This window comes from Cebus imitator, unplaced genomic scaffold, assembly GCF_001604975.1.
Source record: "Cebus imitator isolate Cc_AM_T3 unplaced genomic scaffold, Cebus_imitator-1.0 Scaffold124, whole genome shotgun sequence".
Lineage (NCBI taxonomy): Eukaryota > Metazoa > Chordata > Mammalia > Primates > Cebidae > Cebus > Cebus imitator.
Genome location: NW_016107439.1, coordinates 5,767,687 through 5,783,658, shown reverse-complemented (window position 1 = coordinate 5,783,658; position 15,972 = coordinate 5,767,687). Strand labels below are relative to the sequence as shown.

Here is a 15,972-nt window from a genome sequence, read left to right as displayed (position 1 = left end):
CACCATGTGCCTGAAAAAGCTGAAGACACACAATGCCAGCCTGTGAAAGCAACTAGGAAGGGGCGTACACCCTACAAAGCCACAGAGGCAGAGCCACCCAAGACCATGAGAATCCACCTCTTTCATCAGCATGACCTGGATGTGAGACATGGAGTCAAAGGAGATCATTTTGGAGCTTTAAGATTTGACTGCCTTGCTGAATTTTGGACTTGCATGGACCCTGTGTAGCCTCTTTGTCTTGGCCAATGTCTCCAGTTTGGAATGGGTGTATTTACCCAATGCCTGTAACCCCCATTTTATCTAGGAAGTTACTACCTTGCTTTTGATTTTACAGGCTTATAGGTTGAAGGGACTTGCCTTGTCTCGGATAAGACTTTGGACTATGGACTTTTTAGTTAATGCTGAAATGAGTCAAGACTTTGGATAGCTGTTGGGAAGGCATGATTGGTTTTGAAATGTGAGGACATGAGATTTGGGAGGGGCCAAGGGCAAAATGATGTGGTTTGGTTTTGTCCCCACCCAAATCTCATCTTGAATTCCTGTGTTGTTAGGGGGACCCAGTGGAAGGTAATTCAATCATAGGGGCAGGTCTTTCCCATGCTGTTCTTGTGGTGGTAAGCCTCATGATACCTGCTGGTTATTACAAAAGGGAGTTTTCTTGCACAAACTCTCTTCTCTTGTCTGGCACCATATGAGATGTGCCTTTCACCTTTCACCATGATTGTGAGGCCTCCACAGCCATGTGGAACTGTAAGTCCAATAAACCTCTTTCTTTTGTAAATTGTCCAGTCTCATCAGTATGTCTTAATCAGCAGTATGAAAATGAACTAATACATTGACATGTATAGTTTTTAAAAGTTTACTTTAAAAATTTTACTTATGGAAATAACTGAAATTATAATTGAAAATACTATACTGTTGTTACTTAATATCTTTAGGCAAAGCCCCATAAGGGCTCTAATAAACAAGAATGCTAGAAAGAGCTTTTTAGAAAAGAGTTTTAAACAGTATATCCTCTGAGCTTAAAACAGTTTATGGAAAGCAAAGGCATTGAAAAATTTCCAGGGACTTCTTATAAAACCTACTCTCTTAGTTGGTTTTGGGGCTGCTGAAGAGAATATCACAAACTGGGTAATTTACAAGGAACAGAAATTTATTGACTCATGGCACTGGAGGCTGGGAAATTCAAGATTGAGGAGGGCCTGCATCTGGCAAGGGCCTTCTTGCTGTGTCATCCTAAGGGGAAAGGACAAGATCAGGTAAGAGACAGAAAGAGAAGGAGGGGGGGAGGGGGCTGAAATCCCTCTTTTATAATGAGCCCACCCTCGTGATAATGTTGTTCATCAATTCATGAGGGTGAAGCCCTCATGGCTTAACCACCTCTTAATAATCCAACCTCTTAATATTGTTACAATGGCAACTAAATTTCAACATGAGTTATGGAGGGGACAAACATTTAAATCATAGCACCTACACTCTGCAATATTTACATTAATAACATTTTACCTCTACAAATTTTCGGGCAGAGTAAGCACATGTTTTGTTTTGTTTTGGATTCTTTGTTTGTTTTTGAGACAGAGTTTCACTCTTGTTGCCCAGGCTGGAGTGCAATAGTGCAATCTTGACTCATCTCAACCTCTGCCTCCCAGGTTCAAGCACTTCTCCTGCCTCAGCCTCCCAAGTAGCTGGGTTTAGAGGCATGTGCCACCACACTGGTTAATTTTGTATTTTTAGTAAACATGGGGTTTCTCCATGTTGGTCAGGCTGGTCTCAAACTCCTGACCTCAGGTGATCCGTCCACCTTGGCTTCCCAAAGTGCTAGGATTATAGGCATAAGCCACCATCCCCGGTTGTAAGCACATGTTTTTGCTTAATAACACATTATGTACAATCCTTACAAAATTACTTTGAGATTTTCAGGAGCACTCTGGGAAAATAAAAAATAGTTTTTCATGCAAAAGATATATAGATAGATAGATATAGATAAAACTGATTTAGAAATGGAAAAATCAGGCCAGGTGCAGTGGCTCACACCCGTAATCCCAACACTTTGGGAGGCTGAAGCAGGCAGATCACAAGATCAGGAGATTGAGACTATCTTAGCTAACACAGTGAAACCCCATCTCTACTAAAAATACAAAAAATTAGCAGGGCACAGTGGCACACACCTGTAATCCCAGCTACTCGGGAGGCTGAAGCAGGAGAATCACTTGAACCCAGGAGGCAGAGGTTGCTGTGTGCTGAGATCACAACTGCACTCCAGCCTGGGCAACAGTGCAAGACAGTGTCACTGGGAGAAATGCCTGATGTAGGTGACTGGGGGATGGGGACAGCAAACTACCATGACATGTGTGTACCCATGCAACAATCCTGCAAGATCTGCAAATGTACCCCAGAACTTAAAGTACAATTTAAAAAGAGGTAAAATCAAAAAATTATCAAAGATTTGAATATTTAGTTAAGATAGTTTGTGGATGCCAGGTTTACAGTCACTTAAAAGTATAAATGAATACGAGATCTTAAAAGTATAAATTTATCTTAAAAGTATAAATTTTAAGAACCATAGCTTTAGGATAAACCATTTTTATTTCTTTAATAATAAAGACACACACATGCAGTTGTATTTCTTTGTTTCTATTGCTCATAAAATTGTCTCAGTCCTATTAATTATAACTTTTAACCAATTTAATGAACTTGTATTCCACAAAGAAAACCAGGGAGTGCAATATTGAAAACTGTTCATTATTCATAAGTATTTCAGCTGACCAACAGAACTTATGAAAACATATAACACAAATTTATATTCCCATATATACTCTATTAATGTCTTTTTAAAGTGACTAAGATGTACACATTTATTAACATGTCCCAAAGCTATTGCCTCTCCACACCATAAAAAGGAAGCAAATATATATAAATGTAAAAGCATGCTTAGTAATCAGTGTATAAGTGTTCTACCTAACTTAGAAATTTTCTAGGTATCCAATGACTATTCATTAATTAAGTTCAATATCAGTCCTAGGCTTTAAGCAGGACATTGTAAAAATTATCTTCAAGCTGACATATCACAAAACATAATTACTGTTGACATAAAGTTTTTCAGAATAATGATCTAGTTTATTTAAACACAAATTTGCATTTCTCATAATCTTAAATATTATGTAGTATGATGTTAGCATATTTTCTTTATATTGGCACTTATTTGTCTAAATCAATCAAGGCAGAGCTCCTTCATATTGAGTCTTTATAATCTAACTCTCATAAAATGAGAGGTAAAGACCTTTTTAAATTTTTTATTTTTAATATTTGTGAGTATATAGTAGTAGGTGTATATATTTATGGGATACATGAGATATTTTGATACAGGCAAAAAGACACTTAGTGTGCTTATAAATTCAGATCAACACTTTTGTCACAGGTTAATAGTAAACATAGAAACACAAAAACTCATGGTTCAAATATCAGACAGCTTTCCATTCCATTGAGTACAAGATTCTTGATTGATTTGAGCTCAAAATGGACAAAAAGACTACATGTATGTGTGTGTGTATACATATGTTTATATATATATACATACATACACACACACATATACACACACACACACACACACACACACATATACATATATGTTATCTGTCACCCACAGCATATGGAACTCTTATCTCAATAACCTGTTAGCCATTTGTATAAATCATTAGATGATCAGATCATGAAACCAAATTCCCAGTCATTGCTGTCACCAGTAGAGAATAAGTTAGTGGCCATAAGCAAACCAGAAACAAACAAACAAAAAAAACAAAAATCAGTAGGGGGAAGAAAAATATAGAAATTCAGTCTGCAAAATTAGGTTCTGTTTCTTCTTAGGTTTCATCTCTGGGAACCAAAAGACACACCAAACTTAAGTCTCCTAATAAGATACACTGTTCTAGCAAACACATTTTACCTGGCTCTGTTAAATAAATCCATTGGATATTATAGTGGATAACTTCCAAAACAGTTTATGGGCAATCAGTTTAAACAGATAAATTTGTGTAAAAATGTAAGACAAACATGGATTAAATATTTTAATTGGCTGTACGTGGTGGCTCACACCTGTAATTCCAACACTTTGGTAGGGCAAAGCAAGAAGATCGCTTGAACCCAGGAGCTCAATACCAGCCTGAGCAACATGGTGAGACCCCCTATCTCTACAAAAAATAAAAAATTTACTCAGCATGGTGGTGCGTGCTTGTAGTCCCAGCAACTTGGAGACTAAGGTCAGGGAAACGCTTGAGCCCAGGGGGCTGAGGCTGCAGTAAGCCATGATCATATCACTGCACTCCAGCCTGGGTAATTAAGCTAGACTCTGTCTTAAGGAAAACAAAGAGATTTCAACTAACCCATTAATTAATTGGAGAATTAGTATGATGCTACAGGCTCATTCAAAGGAGAATTCAAGAAGTAGGCACATTGAAAAGATATAGTACACTGAAAAACAGTATACTATGTTTTTTCATAATACATTGAAAAAACAGTATACTGAAAAGAATTTACAAATATATGCAAATTGACAAAATTGGCCAATATCCACAGATCAATAATCAATTGCAATTACAATTCTACAGGTAAGAATTTGTTACATGTCTATCATTTTTAAATAACGTAGGGAGTTCCAAAATAATTCATAGACAGTGAAAGGTGAGATAACTTTGACTACTAGACATCTGGTCATCTTTTTGATTCATTTCAAAATATTTCACAATATTTTTCCTGCATAACAAAAGGTTAAGCCCTTTCTGAATTACAAATACAAAGGAATGTAGAGTGCTTATAAATTCAGATCTGTACTTTGCCACAGATCAAGAGTAAACATAGCACAAAATTCATCATCATATGTTTCCCTCCTCTGATATACTAAGATTTCTCTTTTGATCCAACAATTCCCAATATAGAGGGGAGATACTGTGAAGATTTGAAAAGATAATATATGCAAAGCACTTAACACTGTTTCTTCACTTTCATATTTCAGTTGCCATATTAAATGTAGCTTTTAAGTTTATCTATTAAATGAAGCAATTTCTTTATAGAATATCTGAATGTGAAATTTTAGAAAATGATTAGAGAGGAATGTTATTTTTTTTACTTTTATTAGAAAAACCTATTTTCATAAGTGATATTATAAGTTCTACACATTTCTAAATGTACCATTTACTGTAAGACTACTGATAATTAATATAAGATTCATAAATATTAACCTAATAAACTGCATTTAAATATTTTAAAATATACAAACTTCAAGAATCCTTAACTGTGAGTCATGTTTTTAAACCCAAATTATGATGCATATGGAATATTCAAAATTAGTTTCTATGTATTTATTGTACAATATTTTCTTAACAATTAGATTTAAAAATACGATTTTCTGGGTACAAGATTTTGAATTTACTCAATAGAATAATGATCTCCAATAAAATGAAGCTCTAATTTATGCAGTTCTTGTGTAATAGGACTGCACAATTTGTTTATTCATTTAAATAGGCAAGGTACTAAAAGAGCCTTTCATTCAGATTAATTAATTACTGGAGTTAATTGGAACATTCAGTTCCAAATTTGAGTTTCCATGACCTGAAAATGGTCATCATGACTTTTATTATTCTGAAATATAGTGGTCACAGAAATTAGTTACGTTTATCCTAGGCGAAGTTCTATGTATCATTTCCCATGTTAAGAAGTATGGTTTATGGTTTTTAGCTTTAATAATGTGCCCACATATTCCTTATGAATACAGTGTATTTAGGAGTTTTGGTTTGTTGTTTTTAGTTTGAGAGGTGCTGGTAGGAAAAGGAAGAGGAGAAGAAATGCATATTTATTTACTCTGAATTTCTAGTTACTAAAACTTTATTTTAAAAAGTTTGACCACTCTAAAAGAGCACAGAACCTCTGTGCATTTTGTAATTTATTTGAACTTGTTTTTTAAGAAGCTGTAAACTACTTGTAGTATAAATGATATATTTGTACATAAATGGAAATAAACATGAATAAATGAATAAATTCACATTATTAATCTTTAATAAAGAACAATGTGGATAGTTTAATTACACTTTAAATGTTTAAGATGAATGTTGAAGGTGTGCTCTCTCTCTCTATGTATATATGTGTGTGTGTGTGTGTGTGTGTGTGTGTGTGTGTGTATATGTATCATTCTAATGATGCTAACCAAAAATATATAAAACCTATGTAGGAAATAACGTCACTTGTTGTAACAAAGTATTTTGAAATACCTTCCTTTATGTCCATGTATGTTTCAGTTTTAACAATCCTCTAAACATTGCTTTATTTTCTTCATTTTTCACTCTGTCTTGAAGGTACAAATATAAGATCAGATTTATTTAAAGCTACTTTACCATTTATTTTTGACTGACAAAAATTATTTATTATGTACAACATGCTATTTTGAAATATCTATACATTGTGGAAAAGCTAAATTTCTGTAATCTACATATGAATTACCCTGCATATCTTTTTTTAAAAAAAATCTCTTTTAGCAGTTTTCAAGAATACACTATTAACTAGAGGGGACAATTATCTCTCTAATCCCATATCCCCACTCAGTCCCTGGTAACTAGGCTTCTAATCTCTACTTCTATGACTTTAACTTGTTAGATTACACATATGAGTGAAATCACGTGGCATTTGTCTTTTTGTGCCTGTCTTATTTCACCTAACATAAGGTCCTCTAGGTTCATTTATGTTATTGTAAATGACAAGATTTCCTTCTTTTTTAAGGCTGACTAGTGTTTCGCTGTGTATCTGTATAGCACGCTTTCTTTATCCATTCAACTGTTAATGGAAACTTAGTTGATTCCACACCCCTGCAATGAACATGGGAATGCAGAAATCTCTTCAACAGACTGATTTAGTTTCCTTTGGCTATATACCCAGTTGTAGGACAGCAGGATCATATGGTAGTTCTATTTTTAATTTTTTAAGGAAGTTCCATATTGGTTCCAAAATGGCTGTACTAATTTACATTCTCATCAACAGTGTCCTAAGCTTCCCTTTTCCCACAGCGTCACCAACATTTATCTTTCATCTTTTCGATAATAACTATTCTAATGGATGTGAGGTAATAATGTGACTTTAATTTGCACCTCTCTGATAATTAGTGATGTTGAACATTTTTTTTTCATATATATGTTGGTTGTTTGTATGTCTCCTTTTGAGAAATGTCCATGCAAATACTTTGCCCATCATTTAATTGGGTTACTTGTTTTCTTACTGCTGATTTGGATGAGTTCCTTAGACATTTTGGATATTAGCCTCTTGTCAGACGTAGGGTTTGCAAATTTTTTCACTCCATAGGCCATCTCTTCTCTCTGTTGATTGTTTTCTAAACAAGTTGCCTTTGACATTATTTTTCCAGTTTACAATGTTACAAATGGAAATTAAGGAAATTTAGATGACATTTGAAGTAGAAATTGGATTGTGATCAAATTCTCAACTGGTTGTAATACTAGCAGTGAATCAGAACCATATGACTTCATTTATCTTCTCCTGGATTTTATGTAGGGAGCTACTAAAACTGCCTGAAAATATTAATTTTTAATTGCTCATGAAGTTCTCATTCTAATGATACTAATGAAAAAATGATATTTTAGTGTTTAAAAACACAAATCCTCTTGGGAAGGCCTGGGACAGGTGTTGACATGATGTGATTTCTGCCCAGTGCTCTGAATGTCAAAATGAAGGAATTCAATGAAGCATGGATAAATGGCAGGAAATTCAATGAAGCATGGGTAAACAGTGGGAGCAGAAATACAAACAACCATCAGAGATTACTACAAACAACTCTATGCGCACAAACCAGTAAACCTGGAAGAAGTGGATAAATTCCTGGACACCTGCACCCTCCCAAGTCTAAATCAGGAAGAAGTTGAAACCCTGAATAGACCAATAACAAGTGCTGAAGTTGAGGCAGCAATTAATAGCCTACCAACCAAAAAAAGCCCAAGTCCAGATGGGTTCACAGCCGAATTCTACCTGACAGACAAAGAAGAGCTTGTACCACTCCTTCTGAAACTATTCCAAACAATACAAAAAGAGGGAATCCCTCCCAAATCATTTTATGAGACCAACATCATCCTGATACCAAAACCCAGCAGAGACTCAATAAAAAAAGAAAACTTCAGACCAATATCCATGGTGAACACAGATGCAAAAATCTTCAATAAAATACTGGCAAACTGATTGCAACAGCACATCAAAAAGCTTATCCATCACGATCAAGTAGGCTTCAAACCAGGGATGCAAGGCTGGTTCAACATACACAAGTCTATACACATAATCCACCACATAAACAGAAAAAAAGGCAAAAACCACATGATTATCTCAATAGATGCAGAGAAGGCCTTCAACAAAATTCAACAGCCCTTTATTCTAGAAACTCTCAGTATACTAGATATCGATGGCATGTATCTGAAAATAATAAAAGCTATTTATGAAAAACCCAAAGTCAATATCATACTGAATGGCCAAAAACTGGAAGCATTCCCTTTGAAATTTAGCACTAGACAAGGATGCCCTCTCCCACCACTCCTATTCAATATAGTATTGGAAGTTCTAGCCAGAGCAATCAGGCAAGAAAAAGAAATAAAGTGTATTCAATTAGGAAAGGAGGAAGTCAAACTTTCTCTGTTTGTAGACGACATGATTGTATATTTAGAAGACCCCATCGGCTCAGCCCAAAATCTCCTGAAATTGATAAGCAACTTCAGCAAAGTCTCAGGATACAAAATCAATGTGCAGAAATCACAAGCATTCCTATACACCAATAACAGACTTAAAGAGAGCCAAATCAAGAACGAGCTGCTATTCACAATTGCTACAAAGAGAATAAAATGCCTAGGAATACAACTAACAAAGGATGTAAAGGACATCTTCAAGGAGAACTACAAATCATTTCTCAAGGAACTAAGAGAAGACACAAACAGATGGAAAAACATTCCATGCTTATGGTTAGGAAGAATCAATATTGTGAAAATGGCCATACTGCCCAAAGTAATTTATAGATTCAATGCTATCCCCATCAAGCTACCTATTACCCTCTTCACAGAACTGGAAAAAAACCACCTTAAACTTCGTATGGAACCAAAAAAGAGTCCACATAGCCAAGACAATTCTAAGCAAAAAGAACAAAGCTGAAGGCATCACCCTACCTGACTTCAAGCTATACTACAAGGCTACAGTAATCAAAACAGCTTGGTACTGGTACCAAAACACAGATACAGACCAATGGAACAGAACAGAGGCCTCAGAGGCAACACCACACATCTACAGCCATTTGATCTTTGACAAGCCTGACAAAAACAAGAAATGGGGAAAGGATTTCCTGTTTAATAAATGGTGTTGGGAAAACTGGCTAACCATGTTCAGAAAGCAGAAATTGGACCCCTTCCTGAAACCTTACACTAAAATTAACTCCAGATGGATTAAAGACTTATAAGACCTAACACCATAAAAACCCTAGAAGAAAACCTAGGCAAAACCATTCAGGACATAGGCATAGGTAAGGACTTCATGACTAAAACACTAAAAGCATTGGCAACAAAAGCCAAAATAGACAAATGGGATCTGATTAAACTCCAGAGCTTCTGTACATCAAAAGAAAAAATCATTAGATTGAACTAGTAACCAACAGAATGGGAAAAAAAATTTGCAATCTACCCTTCTGACAAAGGGATAATATCCAGAATCTACAAATAACTAAAACAGACTTACCAGAAAAAAAAACAAAGCCATTCAAAAGTAGGCAAAGGATATGAACAGACACTTTTCAAAAGAAGACATACATGAGGCCAACAAACATATTAAAAAATCCTCATCATCACTGGTCATTAGAGAAATGCAAATCAAAACCACATTGAGATACCACCTCATGCCAGTTAGAATGGCAATCATTAAAAAGTCTGGAGACAACATGCTAGAGAGGATGTGGGGAAATACAAACACTTTTACACTGTTGGTGGGAGTGCAAATTAGTTCAACCATCTTGGAAGACAGTGTGGCAATTCCTCAAGGACCTAGAAATAGAAATTCCATTTGACCCAGCAATCCCATTACTGGTTATATATTCACAGAATTATAAATCATTCTATTATAAAGACACATGCACACGTATGTTCATTGCAGCACTGTTTACCATAGCAACAACCTGGAATCAACCCAAATGCCCATCGATGATAGACTGGACAAGGAAAATGTGGCACATATACACCATGGACTACTATGCAGCCATAAGAAAAACGATGAGTTTGCGTCCTTTGTAGGGATGTGGGTAAGTCTGGAAACCATAATTCTCAGCAAACTGACACAAGAACAGAAAATCAAACATGGCATGTTCTCACTCATAGGTGGGTATTGAACAATGAGAACACATGGGCACAGGGAGGGGAGCATCACACACTGGGGTCTGTTGAGGGGGAACAGGGGAAAGACAGTGAGGGTTACAGAAGTTGGGGAAGGATGACATGGGGAGAAATGTCAGGTATAGGTGACAGGGGGATGGAGACAGCAAACCATATTGCCACGTAGGTACCTATGCAACAATCCTGCATGTTCTGCACATGTACCCCACAACCTAAAGTGCAAGAAAAAAAAAATATATATATATATATATATACACACACACAAAAAAAAAACACATAAATCCTCTTGTATCGTGTCAAAATGTGCTTTTCTCATAGGAAAGTCCAACCACTGGTCCACTCACAGTGGGAGGAAACTCAGGCACAGATTAATCACTGAAGGCCCCATTCATTTATTCTGTTGGCAAGGACAATCATTTTGTTTCTTGACAAGAAACCAACATTTTGTACTTCAAGATTCTAATCTATTTGTATTCTCAATAGCAAGGGAAGAAGTGGGACCTTAACCCATGTTTACGCTTAGACTATTTGATGTGTAAACCAGTGTTTTAGCCACTTCTCTCTCAAGCCACAGGGTGTCTAAAATTTAACAGTTAAGAGGTCCTAAAATATCTAGCCTAATTTAAGCACACTTTTAGTAGTTTCATGGTCCTAGAAATTACTCAGCTGACAATGATCAGTGGTTGCTTGTTTAGCCAATGCACTCAAAATGACTTTTAGTAAGAATTTAGTCAGAAAAAAGAAAATGGATCTTTGCCATGAACGTTTTCCAAGTAACAGTGGTATAAGTTTTTAATAAAAACATCGCACTGGCCATCTTCTTTCTTCTTTAGAAAAATAAGGATTTCAGCATTTCCTTAATTTCCATATTAAATTCATTACCTTACACATCAATTCTGTGTCAGAACTGAGCTGGGCCCTAATAAAGGAATCATTATGAGGCCACTTCCTGTGGGATACTTACCATCTTTTCAGGTGGCAGTCACACAAGAAACAAGCAATCAACTAAATAAATATGTAATTGCAATAATGAGAAATGTGGGGAAATATATGTCAGTTTCAAACACCTAGATCCCTGTAAGTTGATGAATTTCTTCATTGAAGGAACTCATTTTGAAAGATCAGAATCATTATCCAGTATTAAATACAATTAGGTATAGAGTCAATGTGAAGGAGAGATAATCTTTATGTTCCTTTAATTTTCCTGTTGTAACTCGAACTGGGAACAGGAAGGAGGCTATGCCCAGTTCAAAGCAACATTTAAAATAAGAGTTTAAGTGGAGTTATGGAGTTATTTTGGAATATTTTTCTTTTTTTGAATATCAGACAGGTAACGTGCTGACCTCTTAACACGGTTTGAGGGAAGTATATCTTACACATGTGTGACAAAATTAAATCATCATGCATATGTACTACAAAAGGATCTTCATTTGAGGATTTATCTGTTGCCTAAGGATATCAAATTGGAAAGTAATGGAGAGATTAAAAATATAATAACATGTTGCCCTATTTGCTTCAGCTTCTTTAAAGAAAGAATCATGGAAAGACAGACAAAAGAAGGGATTAGCAAACGTGCACATTCTGCACATGTATCCCAGAACTTAAAGTAAAATAAAATTGAATAATTAACACAACTGATAAGAAAAAAAGGAAGGGAATGGGGAAGAAAGAGAAAAGAGGGATAGGAAGGGGAGGGGTGAGGTTGGAGGAAGGGGAGGGGTGAGGTGGGAGGAAGGGGAGGACTTGGTGTGGGAGGGAGGGGAAGGGTAGGAGGAAGGTGTGGGGTAGAGATGGGAGGTGTGAAGTAGAAATGGCAGGTGCAGGGTAGAGATAGGAGGAGGGGAGAGGAGAAAGGAGGGAGGAAAAGAGGATAGAAAGAAGAGAAGAAAAAAGGGAGGAAGGAACCAAGGATGGAAGGAGAAATTTTAGGAGATTACTACAATACCATCTTCATCTCATCTTTTTTCCTTCCCCTACCTTTCCCTCCCCAGAGATAACCACTATTCTAAAATTACTGTGTATCATTTCAATGTACATTTTTTAAAATTTGCTACACATATGTGATTCCCTAAGGCATACATGCTAATCTTTCATTCTTGTAAAATTTTTAATAAATGTAGTTTTTGTAAACATCCCTTCTTGTTTTTTGTTTTTGTTTTGTTTTGTTTTCCACACAGCACAATGTAAGGCATACCCATGTTCAGACATGTATTTCCTTCACATTTTACTGTTGTAAAGTAATGCACTGTACATATACTAGAGGGGTGTATCCATTTAGCTTTGCTGGAGCATTTGGGTGTTAACTCATTTTTGCTTTTACAAGGAGTGCTTGGGGAACACCTCTACTTATGTTTCCTTGTGTGCAGTGTGTAGGGAACTAGAAGTAGTGACTGAGTCAAGAGGTAATTACTGAATCAAGACGTTGTCAAAATGTTTACCATGGTGGGTGTATCTATTTATTTTCTCACCAAGAGTATGGCTTCTAATTTTCCCATAGGGACACAAAAATCCAATCTCATCAAACATTAACTTTGGGCAATTTCAGATGGCTAGAAAATGGTCTCTTATTATATTACTTTATAATTTCTTTGTTATAGAAATAAATAGTATTTCTTATTTTTAAAAATACTGTTATGCTGATATACTGACCCCTCCAGAATTTAACACTGGACCTATAAAAATGAATAGAAAACTAATTTTGTTTTATAGCTTTTAAATATGGCCATTGTTAGGAATTTATGCTTACAAAAGCTCAGTGTCAGAAAGCATGTTTTATTGTTAGTATGATATCTGGAGTGCTTAATTATTAACTTAAAAATACACCAAATCCTCTTCCTCTTTTTTTCTTTTAGAATGTATGATCACCTCTCAATTAGCTTTATTTTGATGGTGTTCATTGTGAACTCCAAAAACCAACACAGGCCTTATTTTAATTTTTTATTTCTATAACTTATACCTTCTTCCAGAAAAGTTTAACAATAAACCATAAAAATATATGTAAACAAAGACATTAAATTCAACAATACAAAAGTATTCATCTAAGTAACTGAATAAGACAACAGCAAAGTTAATCTATATCAGGGTGCTCTTCAGTTCTGCCGGGCATTTAAAAAAATATTATCATAGAAATTCTTTTAGTTGTAAGTTGATATATCACTAATGATTTTGGTATCTAGAGAAAGAATAGTTTCAAATGCAGCTTGTAAACAGTTACATTGAAAAACACTTGATTCTATAAGTAATTTAAAAATTTAAATCACAAAGTACCATTTTTTATCTATTTAATGAACAAAAATATTACAATATCCAGTTGAGAACCAGTGAAGGGAAATTAATAACCTTTGGCATTATAATTTAGCACCATCCTTGAAGAAGGCATCTTAGACATATAAATTTTTGTATCTTTGGATATAACAATCTCATTTATTAGATTCAAGCTAGAGAAATAATCCAAAATGAGGAAAATAATATATTCATGAACATGTTTTAGCTTTATTTTAACCTGATAAAGTTGAAAACCACCTAAATGTTCAATATAAAGTATACTGTTCCCCACTGAAAAAAATTACAATCCTGATGCTGATGAGGAAAATGTATCTGATATTAAGATTCAATGGGAAGAAAACAGAATCCTATGTATGATTACAAATGTGCAGAAAGCCCACATACATAGGGGCAAAATGAAAAGACATATTACTCTGCTAATTGCTGTTCTAGAAGTAGTGTTTCTCCACTAATTTCAGGACATTTTGTTTTCTTTATTGCTTATTTAAATAGAAAATAAATGTCCTGGGCCTGCTTTTATCCCCTTAGGGAGCTGGGGATTTTGCACAATTTATACTTCTGTCCTATTTGTTTTGGTTTTGTTTGTTTTTCTCAGCATAAAGCCACTGTTCTCAAATAACACAGTATTCTAATGCTCCATCACTCTTGAATTTTACTTTACTCTTTGAGGAATACCACTTCAAGATGACTGATTGCCTTTCAATGAATGGATCAGCTCTTTGTTCTAGGAAAGAGAATCATGTGGCAAAGAAATATAATAGGTTTGAAAATAAGTCAAAAAAGTAGTAACTGCAAAAGAGATCCATGTATTTGCTCTAGCTCTAAATTCTGTCTGAGTCCTTGTTTAATTATCCTGCACTTACTAATTACCAAGTCATGGCATTCCACTGCAGGTAAACATTTTCTTTGGCTTCTACTTTTACTTCAATATCTAGGTCCTTTCTGAATGCATAGGGCTTGCTATTGGTTTAAACTGATAAGAAAAGATACCACACTTGATCTTAGCCAAAAGACCAAGAAGCCATTGCTATTGTTTTAATTCCTTACAATTTATTCACTGCAGAAATTCCTAATAAGATGATAAGAATAAAGATGCTTTAATTTGTGGGGACACCACATTTTATTTCTGCACCCTAATACATATTTCAGCTACTTGGTTAATATGAAGTATAAAATATGGCAGAAATTAAATACATACTCATACTTCATAGATATATGTGTATATTGATACAATTTAGGAAAAATAGTCTGTCTTGAACTCAGCCAGATATTCATGGTAAATAAAACATGACTAACACTGATACTGGAACTTTGACAAGAGCCTGCTAATTACTATTGTTCTATTCCCTATTAATCCTTTAAATTTTTTTTTGCCCACCCTCATCTCCTACTCTGATTTATGGACTGCTTTTCATATTTATAAAGTGGTTCATGAATCACCCTGCCGCAACAGAAGTGAATAATAATGAGCCCATTTATGTAACATTTGGTGTGTAGCTAATTATCTCAAAATGACTGCCTGGGATTGCACTGAGAAGAGTGTCATTAGCATTCAGTACTAAGTCTACAAAACAGAGGGGGAAAAGAAAGTAGAAATATAGAATCAAAAAATAAGAATAGCAGTGAGAATGCTGTCAACTGGGTGTGATTTTTTTAAAGCATCCTAAAGAATATTTAATATCTCCCAATAGATGAATTGTGAAGTAAGTCATGGGTATAGCATCCATTAAAATTATGTTCATGGAGCATACCTAAGACTTAAGAAAGTTCCTACCTATAGGTTGACCAAAGCAGCAAATGAAACTGTCACATACCATATAATTTCAACTTTAAGAAGAAAAATTAATAATAAAACTATGATGATGAGGTTATGTTTATTCTCTTCATCTATAATTTTCTGTATTTTCCAGATGATTTAATATGGCTAAATGTTAATCTTACAATGTATTTGTAATAGTAATGTCATATGTATTTTTTATTTCTTTGGAAATATATAGACTGATAATAGTAGCAGCTACTGTTAATTGAGATCCTACTATGCATCAAGTATTAAACTTATACATGCATGTCATAACTCTCTTCTCTTTCCTATTCCACACCACATTCCAACTGCATCATACCTCCATTCATGAATGATCGCAAACCTAGGTTAAGGCAAGCTTTGTCCAAGTTGCCACCAACCAAAAAAGTATAAAATTAAACTGTCTTGCATTGCAATCCTCAGTGACATTTGTGCTTTCTTAGTAATATAAACATTTACTGATGTAAGAGATCTGGATTT

The 15,972-nt window shown here is 34.9% G+C and overlaps 1 protein-coding gene, 1 non-coding gene and 1 pseudogene across 5 annotated transcripts in view; 1 reads left to right on the top strand and 2 right to left on the bottom strand.

Annotated features, from left to right (window-relative positions):
* GABRB1 (gamma-aminobutyric acid type A receptor subunit beta1) overlaps positions 1 to 15,972 on the top strand; it is a 444,633-nt gene that overhangs the window by 309,765 nt on the left and 118,896 nt on the right. The gene's annotated exons all lie outside the window — the stretch shown is intronic.
* Positions 11,727 to 11,830, bottom strand: LOC119472952. Its single transcript, XR_005202120.1, has one exon. It is a non-coding gene; the product is annotated as a small nucleolar RNA U13 (small nucleolar RNA).
* On the bottom strand, positions 14,587 to 14,716 carry LOC119472933 (annotated as a pseudogene).